Source organism: Branchiostoma floridae, chromosome 11 (genome assembly GCF_000003815.2).
Source record: "Branchiostoma floridae strain S238N-H82 chromosome 11, Bfl_VNyyK, whole genome shotgun sequence".
In the NCBI taxonomy this organism is placed as follows: Eukaryota; Metazoa; Chordata; class Leptocardii; order Amphioxiformes; family Branchiostomatidae; genus Branchiostoma; species Branchiostoma floridae.
The window spans coordinates 5,304,731-5,312,753 of NC_049989.1; positions in this window are offsets into that span (position 1 = coordinate 5,304,731).

The window sequence follows — 8,023 nt, forward strand, 5'->3', positions numbered from 1 at the left end:
CATAACAGAAAATATAACCTCCATTCCATGACATTTCATGGAGGTAATAACACTCCCTTCTGGAGTTTAGGACCCCTTTAAAAACCTACCCAAAGCTACTCAACAGATCATCTAACCAAAACCACATTAAGTTGCATGAGTAACTATCATTATTTAGATGATAACTTATGGAAATAAAGACCTTATTTATATAATCAGTGAGAACCTTTGTAGCGCGTCGGTTCTTAAGGTTACTATCATTTGGCGAAATTATGAGGCTGTGGAACTCTGGTTTGATATACAAGGTTTAGCAGGGTCTTCAGCGTTGCAAACATTGAAACATTACTTCGATACCTTTACTTAACGTCCCTAATTTGAATAAAACGTAGTGTCAACGTATATGCTTGCTTAATTGACTATTGCGTTTGAGCAAAGTTGTAGCTCTGCACTTTCATAAGCACCCTTTTAAAACGTCTAGATATATGCTGTTTACAAAAAAATGCCACAAACCAGAAAATAAAATCTCCTTGGCAACAAACTAATTGATTAACTCTTCTGACGCATTGGCAAAATGCCACGCTTCCTTTGATACCTCGTACTCGTATATCACACGAAAAACATAATATAATACTTCAGTTACCTGTTCATTGTAAATCTCAAGCATGCTGACGAAAAAGGTGACCTGCAAATCTTGTTTCATCTGAGACTTCAGAAACAGCTCTTTCAGTGCTCTGTAGATGATGCCTTCTGTTCTGTCGTTCATGTCTCTATCCGGTGGCCCTGTCATTGTGTAAGTCTTCCCAGAGCCAGTTTGTCCTACACAAAGCAATAGATCATCTCATGGATCCCACTGTGTTTTTTGGTGATACAGGGATACTATGCATGGATGGTGAAGGGCACAACTGTACAACGCTATTACTGCAAATGAGTATGCGGTGCATTTATCCGAGAGCCCACAAGGTAGCCACAGGGTCACTACCAAACCTATCTCGGACACTATAATTGAAATTATCAATAAAAATCACGTAAAGACCACATCTAGTTGGAAGGTGCAAAGCTAAGAAAAGAAGATATAAAGAGTTGATTTTTGATGGTGAATAAATATTCTAGAAGGGGGATGCATGATTATATTTCGTAGCTTTGTCGAAACAAGGAGGTTTTTTTAACCTCCTTGGTCGAAACAATCGGTACATCTCCAAGTTCATCGGGAAAATACACCAGCGTTCATGTAGAACTGAAAGGAAAACACAATGCAGGCATCTCTCAAACTGATGACCTTCAAATCAAGTCAGGACATGTGTACATGTTTTTGTTGCCAACCTACTGCTTACATCTTATCCAGTGACCACCGTTAAGAAAAGCATATGCAAACTTTCTTGTTATGCAACGACTATTGGCTTACCATAACACAATATACAGCCGTTGTACCCCTCCAGAACTGCGTCCACAATGGGGCTGGCCATGGTGTTGAAAATCTCTGCCTGTGTAGTCTCCTCGGGGAACACGGTATCGAAGGTAAACTGTTTCATAACATTCTTTTCATTAGGAATCGCCACCTGCAAAACATGATGATTTGTCACGTGTGTAATTCACATTGGAGCTTAAAAGACATATAAGATATACATTATATTACATAACAAATTGACATTGAGTTGGTACCTGGCAGCAACTGCGCACACATGCACAGTTGGTAAATGATTCAAATGCATATGCTGATAAACCCCAAGAACCCTCCAAATACATGTTTTATCCCTTGTTCCCACAAGCGATCTTGATTTTGCGGCTTGGATATAGCAGATCGATGTTGGGAGGTAAAATCGTTCAGCTAGGAAAAAGTCTTCTTCTTCTTCTTTGTTACTCTCTAGCTACCCCACCGGGGTATCGCTGGGGGTGGGGGTGTATTAGGGCAAGCGGGCAGACCGGTGTCACAACGATCTCGCCCCGCAGCGATCTCCCCCCCCCCCCCGTACCTATATGGCACCTTATTACCTTAAGATGTTATACCTCGAAAGTCGATACTATATGGTTCGGTGCAAACAAGCCTTCCATTGAAATGAAAAAGAAACTTTTTTTAAGCTGAGGTGGCATGAAAAAAAAACAGTGCTATCGCGAATATATAAATCAACACCATCTACTATACGGAATTAGTCAACTAAATATTTTCAATTTGTCACAGTATCTTATTTCTTGTGCTGAAAACATTTCCAAAGCACTAACAACAACACAAATAAATAATGGTTTCTCATTGTGGACACTATCTACGTGCAAGTTGGGATACATGTACCTGTTGCAAAATACTACAAAAAACACTGGTAAAGTACCAGTCATTAGAAACACACAGGTAAAAACACAAGTTCCTAAATACTAAAAGAAAGTCATATTGGAGGTGAAGATACCCCTAGGCCAGGTGCATATAACAGAATGTGCGTTATTCTAATGAATACCTTATTTGCATAATTAATAAAGACATTCCATACTTCTTTTGTAGTCAATTCATGGCAGGGACGTCATATTGGAGATATATAGGTTGCTTGTTGAGTACAGGTGAATACAATGAAATACATCTTATGTCGAGACTTACGTATATGCAACTAGAGTTCCACGACCTCTTACCTTCGCCAAATGGTTTGAATCATTTGCGTGAAGTATTTGTAGATTTTCCATTTGATTATGCAAATAAGGTCCTAATTTGAATTGATGTCTCTCGGTTGATAGTCCTCTTTATCCAAAAGGCACAAGTCCAAAGGCCATTTTAGTGTTTCTTCATTAAGTTTTGTAAATATTTAACTAATTTGCATGATTTACGTCTAATAATCTTCACCTTCACGAAGATTCATAATGTTGTAAGTATGACATTCCCATCATTTACCACTATGGAATTATAATATTTTCTCATTAATTATGCAAATGAGGTCGTCATTTGCATTCTTCATACCTATTGACATTTCTCTCTTTCTCAGTTACATATTAGTCTGTGTAACGCAAACTCCGCTATCCGGAGCTTGTAGCCTCCTCCCCGCAGATAGGCGCGGCAATATACGACGGGCCTGAGAAGCGCGATTAAATCAGGCTAGTTACATATGTGACAAAGTTTAAAAGCCCTGTTATGGAATGCAGTGGATTTATAAACTTTCCTCATTACCTTCGCCAAGAAGGTTATGTTATGGTTAGAAATTTTTTGCGTGTCCCGGTATCTAGGTCAATCTCATAAGTTGGTAGATGGAATGTCGCGATATTTGGTATTTGAGTAGCGGTTGCGTACACCAAGGTTTTGTACGAAAATGGTACTTCTGGCACTTTCTGTCGTGAGTGCAGCGGGGTGCGTGTGGGTATTTTAGGACAATATAACTTTTGACGCTGTGGATCGTTTTGCATTATATTTGGTAGTTATTTAGGGGTTAGGAAAACGAGGGTCAAGTTCGATAATAGGCATCCTGGCGACAAGTTGCGGTATTGCAGTGGACCCAGATGGAAGTTGGCGTTAAAGTTATCCTCAAGTTTTGGCCCCCTGGCGGCTTGTTTTGAACTTCAGTGGGCGATTTTGTCGTTATCTTTGGAAGAGAATAAGTCAGGAAGGGGTTGGTGGATTTGCATTATTTTTGGTATGTACATACCTTAGGTGATGATTAAAATCCTGAAATGTATTGTATGCAAATTGGTGCTTCATTTGCATGATAATTAGAAGAATGTGTAAATCCTGAAGGCGACCTCTTTTCTGGACAGTCATTGCTCAGTGTCTAACCACATCTGTGCTCCAGACTTGTGTATTGCATGATTTATTTGTGTAATATATAAAATATAGTAAATAGTATAGTAAATCAGAAGGTGTTGTGTAACAAAGTTGATATGACCTGTACATACACAAAACTAAAAAAAAAAAAAAACTAAAAACTGAAAGTAAGACAAAAGTTCTAAGACCCCATACCTCAATGAAATATATCCTATATATCCTATATTTTTAATTCCTTGATTAATCTTGCGTCATTAGTTATGTAAATAAAGATTCATCCTGGTCAATTCAAAGGTGAACTTCATAGATTTTTCCTGATAAGTGACAGCATTGTCATGGCAACCTTTCAAGACAACCCTGGGTTCTACTACTCATTCTGTGGTTGTCAAGTAGCTTTATTTGATGTTACAATACTTGCCGTCATGTTTATCACTGAGAGTGGAAGTAAAGTTAAATGTTGACATTTAGATAAACAAGCAATCTTGTGGAAACAAGGTACCATTCACTCTTGTAGTTGTACATTGTGTACGACCTGTTGAATGTAGCACTTTTCAGGGACGCACTAGAAGCTGTAGGAGGCGTCATTATGACTGTAGGAAGCTGAAACTAAGAACTTTATTGCACGACGACCGTATATTGTACAATGTATGCCAATAAAACGTATCGTCCTAATTTATAATCCATCCAGAGGCTCTTAAGTTTTCTGTCCGGAACCACAAACGAAAATCACAAAAGTATGCGACCCTACAGGGCCACAGCAAACAGCTATGGGGCAAGAATTTACACCTCTTAACCTGTCAACAGGTGTTTACCACCAACACATCACGCCCACAGAGCAATCAGCGCCAAGGATGTTTAAACTTTCTCCTACTGCAGTACCAAGGTCAATCACCAGGCGCTCAAAATCGATCTTCACCGTCCAAATCACACCACCTACCCACCTGCTGCATAGCATCCTAATCCATCCAGTGGATCTTAAGGTCAAGTTCGATAATGAGCTTCCTGGCAACTTTCTACGGCTCTGCAGGGGAATTCTGGTTTTGATATCTCGTGTTTTGTTAGATAGATAGCTCTTGTGAGAGGGTAAGTGTTGTAAGTTTGTGGGCCACCTTACTTCTTTTTTGGAACTATAGTATAGGGGCAATTTGTTTTAGATTTTTAAAGAAAAGTGGTTGACGGATCGTCATGATTTTTAGTACGTAGTTAGCTAAAGTAATGATTTGCATACAATTACCTCCACGAAATGTCATGGAGGTTATATTTTACCCTGTGTTTGTCTGTGTGTCTGTGTATGTGTGTAAACAAGATAACTCAAGAAAGGCTTGATGGATTGGTTTCATACTTGGTGTTTTGGCAGTGTGTGATGAGAGGATTGTTTAGGGCCCCCTAGCGGCTTCCCTTGGTACTGCAGCGCAACTTCAGGGTTTGCTATCTCGTGTTCTGAACAAGCTATGGTCCCGATCATTGGGTGTTAGATAGCTCTTGTGCTCAAAAATTAATGACATAAGTTTGGCCCCCTAGCGTCTAGTTTTGGGATAGCAGGGGCATTTTTGTCAAAAAAACTTCTGAAGACGATAACTCAAGAAGGGAACAACAGATTTTCATGATTTTTGGTATGTAGATAACTTAGACAATGTTGTACATGACATACTAATTATGCAAAATAGAAGTAAAGTTGCATAATTATTGAGAATATTCTATCATAGCAGTTTTTTCTATGTATCTCTTGTCCTGGACGTGATATGGTCCCGACATTTAGCTGGTAGATAGCTTGCAGTGTCATAACAAAGTGGGGCAGGTTTCAGCCCCCTAACATTTCATTTCGGAACTGCAGGGGCTTTTTTGTCAAGACATTCCAAAGATGATAACTGAAGAAAGGATCGACGTATTGACATCTTTTTAGGCATGCAGGTAGCTTGGGCAAAGGTGTTCATAATAATATACATGCTAGTTTTTAATTCAATATAAGTCACTCGAAAAGGTTAACATCATTTGGCAATGGTTCTGGAGTAAATAAAGTGCAGTTTATATTTCTAGATCAATCTTAGCCGTCGCATATTGATTCAGTCTTTGCTCGGGAAAATTGCTCTTGACTTTCAGTAATATCTATCACGTATTGGCATCCATACTGGGATTTTCAACTTCTGCAATATCTGGATACAGGATTATAAATGGCTATTCACTATGTTAAGATATATTCTCCACATTAGTATTTACCAATACGTCGAAGACGATTAGACATCGAGGTAATCTCTCTCTCTGTCAGTCAGTCTCTCTCTGTCATCCAGGTGATAAGATACGCCAAAAAGCAGTTAATCAAGTAAAGTAAACAGAGCGGACTGGAATCTTCTAACTGCCTCATGCGTCGCACGACTTGGGAGCTACTAAGTCCAAGTAAGTAAGTCAAGTAAAGCAACTGGATATAATTTTGGAAACGGTCAGACGTTTCAGATAGCATCCACTATCTTTCGTCAGTGACACTGTATTTACCAATATATGATGATAGTATAATCTCTTGGGGGAATATCTATGATTTCATGTTTAATAGAAAACCAGTCGCTAGATTTCTCTCGTCATGTAATCCACAGAAATGGCATCAATCTGAAGTGCAAAGTGTACCGTGTGAGATAGGTAACAGTGTAATTTCAAAAAAGCTGACCTGACTGAGGGCTGTGTCCACAGTCAGGCATCTCTGTTCTTGCTCTATCTCCTCCTCTCGCAAGGGGCGCACCCGAATGACCACCTGGATTCTGTCGTTGCTTTGCATAATGCCTATCAGAGATGAAAAAAACACACATTTAGTTTGAAGGTATCATACACGATGGAATGATTGCATCTCCTCGGTTACAGATGCAACAAGTATTGCAATCAAATGTATGGCCATGGCGACGGTGTCTGGGTGGACCAAACTGATCTTGGGAAACCCAGCCAACTGAAATAAGCCTGACAATGAAAATGTATTGCCATGGCAATGGAGTTTTGTTAACATCATGTATTAATAAATTTCTATGTATAATTATGTGATTCTTCGTTTGCTTTTCTAGTTGTGCTATTTTAAGTTCGTGTGAATGTTTGGAGTATGTGACAGGCATCCCCAAGCTGATAATTGCAATACACTGCAGAGTTCACAAGACAGACATTACGGTTTCTTTCTGACAGAACACGGTCAGGCCTGCTAGCTGCAGTGCTGTCTTCTTTCATTTAGTTAAATCAGATAAGCAGTAAAGCCGTTTTCTTGCCTTCTTGCACTCCTTACTATTTTTTAATTACAAGGTATGCATATAGACTGCATAGTGTGTTCATTCAGCTAAAGGATTTACAGCAATGCCTCTTTGCTACTTCTTTTTTTTTACAGACGAGTTGCAAATATCTGTTTGTAAACCACATCGTCAGAATTCAGATTTGTAATGTTACACCAATAATCTCCAACTAGCAGTATCGCTTCAATGAATTTCAATGAATGCACAGAACAAGGAAGTTTAAAAGTTTTTTAACCTACTTGCACGGAAATAGTACCGATAGTTGTACGAAACTTCACAACTTTTGGGGGGTTACAGGAAGCAAAACCTTATGTAAAACAACAAGTTCAGTTACAAAAGTGCTTGGCCGGAAAAGACAGATATCGTGAGAGCTTACTCCCCAGCTGACAAAAAAGGCAAAAATCTTAGAGCGTGACCTCTGACCTCATCCTTCTCAGGGAGAGGGAAGTGACTGCAACAACTACCGGGGCATAATACTGCTCAGCGTGGTCGGCAAGATCTACGCTAAAGTCATCCTAGCCCGCCTACAACAACTTGCTAAGCGTGTCTATCCTGAGTCGCAGTGTGTCTATCCTGAGTCGCGCCAACAGATCGACTATAGGCATGAGCTTTTCTCTCCGTCAAGAGAAGTGCAGAGAACAGAACATGCCCCTGTACATTCACTTTCATCGATCTCACTAAGGCATCTGGCACGGTTAGCAGAGAGGGCCTCTTCAAGATCCCACCCAAGATAGGCTGTCCATCCAAGCTGCAGAGCCTCATTTAATCCTTCCACACCAACATTAAGGGGATGGTACTGTACAGTGGCAGCATATCCGAGCCATTGCGAGTACATAGCGTACTTACAGCGCAGTGCAACGCATCATGAACGAACATATAACGAATGCCGCCATAGGTCACGAGTTAGTACCGTTCGTTTTGCGACCGGTCAGCGCATAATACTTATTAGTAACGTATGGCAAACTCACTGATTGCGTACAGATACGAGGGATGATCATTCAGTTCTCGGCCCAACCCAGAAATAATAAGCACAACTCAAATGTTGAGGCACAAC